The sequence below is a fragment of the Oncorhynchus gorbuscha genome, linkage group LG16 (assembly GCF_021184085.1).
Source record: "Oncorhynchus gorbuscha isolate QuinsamMale2020 ecotype Even-year linkage group LG16, OgorEven_v1.0, whole genome shotgun sequence".
In the NCBI taxonomy this organism is placed as follows: domain Eukaryota; kingdom Metazoa; phylum Chordata; class Actinopteri; order Salmoniformes; family Salmonidae; genus Oncorhynchus; species Oncorhynchus gorbuscha.
In genome coordinates, this window is record NC_060188.1 from 66,239,837 (window position 1) to 66,247,789 (window position 7,953).

Genomic DNA, 7,953 nt, shown 5'->3' on the forward strand with positions numbered 1-7,953 from the left:
ATTTAGTTACCTTACATCCTTATTCTAAAATTGATTAAATAAATAAAAACCCTCAGCAATCTACACAAAATACCGCATAATGACAAAGCAAAAAAAAGGTTGTTAGCTATTTCTGCAAAACACATTTAAAACAAAAATTGAGCTCAGGTATATCCTGTTTCCATTGATCATTCTTGAGATGTTTCTACAACTTGATTGGAGTCCACCTGTGGTAAATACAATTGATTGGACATGAGTTGGAAAGGCACATGCCTGTCTATATAAGGTCCCACAGTTGACAGTGTATGTCAGAGCAAACACCAAGCCATGAGGTCGGAGGAATTCTCTGTAGAGCTCCGAGACAGGATTGTGTCAAGGCACAGATCTGAGGAAGGGTACCAAAACATTTCTGCAGCATTGAAGGTGCCCAAGAACACAGTGGTCTCCATCATTCTTAAATGGAAGAAGTTTTGAACCACCAAGACTCTTCCTAGACCTGGCCGCCTGGCCAAATTGAGCAATCGGGGGAGAAGGGCCTTAATCAGGGAGGTTACCAAGAAGCCGATGGTCACACTGAGAGAGCTCTAGGGAACCTTCGAGAAGGACAACCATCTCTGCAGAACTCAAACAATCAGGCCCTTTATGGTAGAGTTGCCAGACGGAAGCCACTCTTCAGTAAAAGGCACATGACAGCCTGCTTGGTGTTTGCCAAAAGGTACCTAAAGACTCTCAGACAACGAGGAACAACTGCATTCCAGCCACTGTCTATTCCTCAAGTTACCACTAGCTAAATCTAAGACCTTAAAATGCCTATTTACTCTGTTCCACCTGACTGCGCAATCCATTGTCTCATCAGCCCAGCCAGGCAATGTATAAACTTGATCTCCACTATAAAAGAATTCTGGACATTATCTCACATTTCATTTAGATTAACATTTCGTTTTCAACTGCGGAGATTTGGATATACCATGCTGTCTGTCTCTCTGACATTTGCAACATTGTTTACATTTTCAAATTCGATCACCAGCTGTCTCATAGTAATGAACATGTCTGGAGTCGGAACGAGACACAGTCAGGCAGAGTTTCTCAGCCAGTGAAATCATGAATCAGCTGGCATAATGTTTATGGATATATACAAAGAAATGTAAATTGAAAATGTCAAACAAATTTGCAGTCTTTCCAACTTTAGTTTGAAGTGATTGTGTTAGCTGTGTTGTTGACTAGATCTTCTGAACAAGTGTCCTGACGAGAGCGCACATTTTCTATGCCAGGAGAAATTGCGCCTCATTAGCTCATTGTTATGGATGTATCCAAATAAATGTCAATAGAAAACAGCTTAAACAAATGCAAATGCAGCTACTGTTGTTATTCTTCTGCATTGTTTTACTGTGACTGTAAGTTAGCCGTAGTTGGCTAGCTAGCAAGCAAGGGATAATCTCCATAGACACAGAACAAGAAGACTGAACGACTGGGTCGCGCCTGTGGCAACCGAGCCGATAGAAGGAATGACCAGCCGGCTTGGGTAGCAATCATTGTGGAAGGTTGAAATAGTATGAATAAAGTAATAAAAAATACAAATAAAATGCAAATATGTCAGTCATTATTTGAATATGTTGGTAACCCATTGTGTAAAAGTGATAATGCCCTCGAAGCCGGTGTTTGGAGAAGATATTGACACAGGGCCTAACAACACTTTTCGGGCATTATCACTTAACCATATGTGGTCAAGTATTTTGGCACAGACAAACAATAATATCAGCAAATACAGTAGAACCAATCAATTATATATTTAACCTACAGCAGACAACATGTATTGTAAAACAACAAGTGAAAAGGCCACGTAGGTCAATATCACACTGGACAGGTGGTTCCGCAGTGCAGGTGTCATCATCACCAGAGTCCAACTGAAGAGTTCACACTCTTACTAGGGTGACATGTGGTGCACTGACGCACATTTGATGAGTGTGATGGGTAGGATCTGGTCAGGTTCAAAGACAAGGTCAAGTGGAGACTGTTTTATGGCTCAGGAGCTGTGCCCATTACTATGGGGTCATTAAACAGCAAAGTAGCACACAATTTATTCATTGATAAATTACCCAATGATGTCTGTCCATGTCCTGGCTGTTACAAATGGAAAGGTTCACACACATAGAGAATTAGTTTTTTGAATCCCTAATTTCTTGTTCACAATTATAATATGTCTGGGGAAGCTAACCTTATCCTAATAATTATGATAGATCACACAGTATTTCCATCTAAATGAAAGGAAACACCAATGTTGAAGAGTCAAGTTTCAGTCAGAAGTCTCTGAGGTTCATTTCTCTCCCTCTACCACTAGAATGATCTGTAATATCCTAAATTGGAAAACACTATTTGCTCCTTTTGCTCACGTCTCTCCATTTTTTTTAGGAGTATCCTTATGTATTTTTGGTAATAAATGTGTTTATGTAGTATCTTCATTTAATTATGAAAAAAAGAGACAGAATTGCTTCTCCATTTAAAATGATAGCAAACTACAACCCTGCAAAGGGTAAATGGACAACATATCCTTGCCTTTTTGTACAATGAAGTATAGAGACCATATCTGAACATACTAGGGCGACATCTGGTGGATCCTACCTCCCCTGTGGGGAGGAGAAGCAAGAACCCCATCTGTCTGTCATTGTTCATCTGTGGCTCCAAGCTTTGGCAGGAAAGTGTACTACAACAGAGTGTACATATAGAAACATAGCTCCCATCAAAATGAGCGTAAATTGAGTATTAATAACCACATGATGGTGCTAAAACTTGTCACATATTTTTGTCTAGTCACATATTTTAGCTGAGCTTGCAGCATGTAATACAACATAAATGTGATTAATCTGTTTAAAATTAGATAATTGTTCCACATAAAGCTTTGTTTCTTTGGTAATGAAATACCCATACATTGTTATCAAGTATATGTTTTTGCTGAATAGGCCTCTACAGCATATTGAAACTGACAGTGCATCGCACTATGATGATGTCAATGGCCCAGTACCATTAAAATAAATAAAACAGGAATTGCATGAAAGGTGGCAGCCAAAATGGAGTCCAGACAGGCTTTTATATCTGTAACGTGGCGTAAAGGGCAGGGTGACATATAGAGACCTTGGAATGTCTCCAGACACAGCTGATATTGTATGGAAAGGAAAGCAGACAAGCATGAAAACAGAAAATAGGTAGTGGCGTGAGGGAGGCGCGGTAGGTCCTGGAAGTCTGCTGAATCTGGCTGTATGTTGGTTCTGAGGGATCATTACAGCCCTCTTCTCCATTAAAGGTCCTCCTGCTCCGATGTTATCTAGATCATAAGTTGTAACCCTTCAACATTTATCCATTGTCTCTGATGGTTTGACTTCTCCTTAAATATCTTCCTACCATTCTGCTTCTGGCCTCTTTTGCAAGTTTGTCACTGCAGTTTGGTTAAGCTCAATTATCCCCCATTGCATTTCACGGATAACAAGCATCGAGACTGGGTTGTGACTAGGAGTTATTTTTTGTAGCAGGTGAGGATAGCCTTTTAGCTAACCCTAACATTTTCCTTACCTGTAGGCGGTGGCCTATAGAAGCCCATTGTCACATACTAATTGCCTTGTAGAGTATCTACTAAAAATTTACACTTTAAACTCCAGACAAAGGCTAGAGCAAGTTTGTAAAATATTTCATTTGAATGAAATGGCTCATTTGTGGCAAAAAAGATCAGCCAGAGACAAAACAGCTGATAAATGCCTAGGTTAATACCTAGGTGTCTGGTTAGACTGTAAACTCTCCTTCCAGACTCACATTAAGCATCTCCAATCAAAAATACATCTAAAATTGGCTTCCTATTTCGCAACAAAGGATCCTTCACTCATGCTGCCAAACATATCCTCATAAAACTGACTATGTTACGGATCCTTGACTTCAGTGATGTAATTTACAAAATAGCCTCCAACACTCTACTCAGCAAATTGGATGTAATTTATCCCAGTGCCATTCGTTTTGTCACCAAAGCCCCATATACCACCCACCACTGCAACCTGTATGCTCTCGTTGGCTGGCACTCGCTTCATATTCGTCGCCAAACCCACTGGTTCCAGGTCATCTGTAAGTCTTTGCTAGGTAAAGCCCTGCCTTATCTCAGATCACCATAGCAGCACCAACCCGTAGCACACGCTCCAGCAGGTATATTTCACTGGTCATCCCCAAAGCCAACTCCTACTTTGGCCGCCTTTCCTTCCAGTTCTCTGCTGCCAAATACTGGAAGGAATTGTAAAAATCACTAAAGCTGGAGTCATATCTCCCACACTAACTTTAAGCATCCGCTGTCAAAGCATCTTAAATCAAATCAAATCCAATTTATTGGCTGATATCTCAAAGTGCTGTACAGAAAACCCAGCCTAAAACCCCAAACAGCAAGCAATGCAGGTGTAGAAACATGATGGCTAGGAAAAACTCCCTAGAAAGGCCAAAACCTAGGAAGAAACCTAGAGAGGAACCAGGCTATGAGGGGTGGCCAGTCCTCTACTGGCTGTGCCGGGTGGAGATTATAACAGAACATGGCTAAGATGTTCAAATGTTCATAAATGACCAGAATGGTCAAATAATAATAATCACAGGCAGAACAGTTGAAACTGGAGCAGCAGCACGGCCAGGTGGACTGGGGACAGCAAGGAGTCATCATGTCAGGTAGTCCTGAGGCATGGTCCTAGGGCTCAGGTCCTCCGAGAGAGAGAAAGAAAGAGAGAATTAGAGAGAGCATACTTAAATTAAACCATAGCATCACCCCCCTGTACCACGCGCTCCAGCAGGTATATCTCTCTGGTCACCCCCAAAACCAATTATTTCTTTGGCCGCCTCTCCTTCCAGTTCTCTGCTGCCAATGGATGGAACAAACTACAAAAATCTCTCAAACTGGAAACACTTATCTCCTTCACTAGCTTTAAGCACCAACTGTCAGAGCAGCTCACAGATTACTGCACCTGTACATAGCCCACCTATAATTTAGCCCAAACAACTACCTCTTTCCCTACTGTATTTATTTTATTTTTTATTTTGCTCCTTTGCACCCCATTATTTTTATTTCTACTTTGCACATTCTTCCACTGCAAATCTACCATTCCAGTGTTTTACTTGCTATAATGTATTTACTTTGCCACCATGGCCTTTTTTTTTGCCTTTACCTCCCTTATCTCACCTCATTTGCTCACATCGTATATAGACTTGTTTATACTGTATTATTGACTGTATGTTTGTTTTACTCCATGTGTAACTCTGTGTCGTTGTATGTGTCGAACTGCTTTGCTTTATCTTGGCCAGGTCGCAATTGTAAATGAGAACTTGTTCTCAACTTGCCTACCTGGTTAAATAAAGGTAAAATAAAAAAAATAAAAAATACAATTCACACAGGACACCAGATAGGACAGGAGAAGTACTCCAGATATACCAAACTGACCCTAGCCCCCCGACACAAAACTACTGCAGCATAAATACTGGAGGCTGAGACAGGAGGGGTCAGGAGACACTGTGGCCCCATCCAATGACACCCCCGGACAGGGCCAAACAGGAAGGATATAACCCCACCCACTTTGCCAAAGAACAGCCCCCACAACACTAGAGGGATATCTTCAACCACCAACTTACCATCCTGAGACAAGGCTGAGTATAGCCCACAAAGATCTCTGCCACGGCACAACCCAAGCTTACCGATCATTGCACCTGTACACAGCCCATCTGTAAAAAGCCCACCCAACTCACTAATCCCCATACTGTTATTTATTTTGTTTGCTCCTTTGCACCCAAGTATCTCTACTTGCATATTCATCTTCTGCACATCTATCACTTCAGTGTTAGCGCTAAATTGTAATTATTTCACCACTTTGGCCTATTTATTGCCTTCCCTCCCTTATCTTACTACATTTGCATACACTCAAACACACACTTTTGAACCTCATTTTCATTATCTCCAGCACAATACCAGTGTCTCCATATGTGAAAACGGCACATTTGGTAGCCCTTTCCATTCATTGCCCGTCATCCCGTTTACGGGTTGAAAATGGCAGATTTTGTCATTGATACATGCCTAAATTGGAATGCAGTGGCTGTACAGTAACATGCTAGACAGTAGGTCCTACATGATGTCAGAGCTCAGGTTCTCCGCTTCACAGAGATGTATGGGTTTTGACTGACAGCCAATATAAACTTGAGCACCGCACACAACAAAAAGATGCCCTCATCCCTTCCGCTAATTGGGATACTTTTGCACATTTGTTGTCTGAGTGAGGGAAATGAGTTCTGAAAGATGAGACATTGAGGATTGTAATATCAAATAAACAAAAACAAGTGTGCTTGCTTCAGTTCCTTAATGGCAAAGCTAGGAGAGCTCAAAACAGCACCTTATAGTTGAAGGCTCTTTCCTTGAGTCATAAAAGCACATTGAAATTATTTTGGAACTGCGCACAGTTTGGAGGTGTGTGGCCATTTGGAGACACCAGTTAGACCTCTCCCTCAGACCCTTGTAATTTCAATGAATATTCTTATCATATTACTGAATGTATCCAGAGTATTTTCAGATTTCATTATTGACAAATACTGTGAAAGGTACAGTAAATGTAAAATGCACATAAAATCAACAGTAATGTTTGGATTCAGTCTTGTGTCAGGTGAACTGTTATGCCTTTGGTCTGATCATTTCCACATAATCTCCAAAGCCTTCTGTTCAATTGCTACCATGGTCATACATGTGTTTTTAAAGTTCTTCTGTTAGAAACATTTCAATTTGGCATTTCAAATTTTTTAAATGTAAAAACATTTCAATGTTTTTTTTAATTCTGCCCACTGGGACGGCAGGTAGCCTAGTGGTTAGACCAGTGGACCAGAAACCGAAAGGTTGCTGGATTAAATCCCTGAGCTGACAAGGTAAATAAATATGTTGTTCTGCCCCTGAGCAAGGCAGTTAGCCCACTGTTCCCCAGGCACAGAAGACGTGGATGTCAATTGATTCAGGAGGGGTCTTGTTAAATGCGGAAGACACATTTCAGTTGAAGGCATTCAGTTGTACAACTGACTAGGTATCCCCCAATCAGACTTTATGGTAGAGTGGCCAGATGGAAGCCACTCTTCAGTAAAAAGGCACAGAACAAGCCCGCCTAAAGTTTGCCAAAAGGCACCCAAAGGACTATCAGATCATGAGAAACAATATTCTCTGGTCTAATGAAATTAAGATTGAACTTTTTGGCCTGAATGTCAAGCGGCACGTCTGAAGGAAAACTGGCACCATCCCTATGGTGGTGGCAGCATCATGCTGTGGGGATTTGTTTCAGCGGCAGGGACTGGGAGACTAGTCAGGATCGAGGGAAAGATGAACGGAGCAAAGTACAGAGATCCTTGATTTTTTTTAAACGTATCCAGAGCGCTCAGGAACTGACTGGTATGAACATAACAAGATTCAACAACTGAGATATAAACTGAACAAGTTCCACAGACATGTGACTAACAGAAATATAATGTGACCCTGAACAAATGGGGGCGGGGGGTCAAATTCAAAAGTAACAGTTAGTATCTGGTGCATTAAGTACTACAGTGCATCTCCTCCTCATGGACTGTACCAGATTTGCCAGTTCTTGCTGTGAAATGTTACCCCACTCTTCCAAGGCACCTGCAAGTTCCCGGAAACTTCTGGGAGGGAATGGCCCTAGCCCTCCGATCCAAAAGGTCTCAGACGTGTTCAACGGGAATGAGATCCGGGCTCTTCGTTGGCCACGACAAAACACTGACATTCCTGTCTTGCAAGAAATCATGCACAGAACGAGCAGCATGGCTGGTGGCATTGTGATGCTGGAGGGCCATGTCAGGATGAGCCTGCAGAAAGGGTACCACATGAGGGAGTAGGATGTCTTCCCTGTAACACACAGCGTTGAGATTGCCTGCAATGACAACAAGCTCAGTCCGATGATGCCGTGACACACCGCCCAAGAC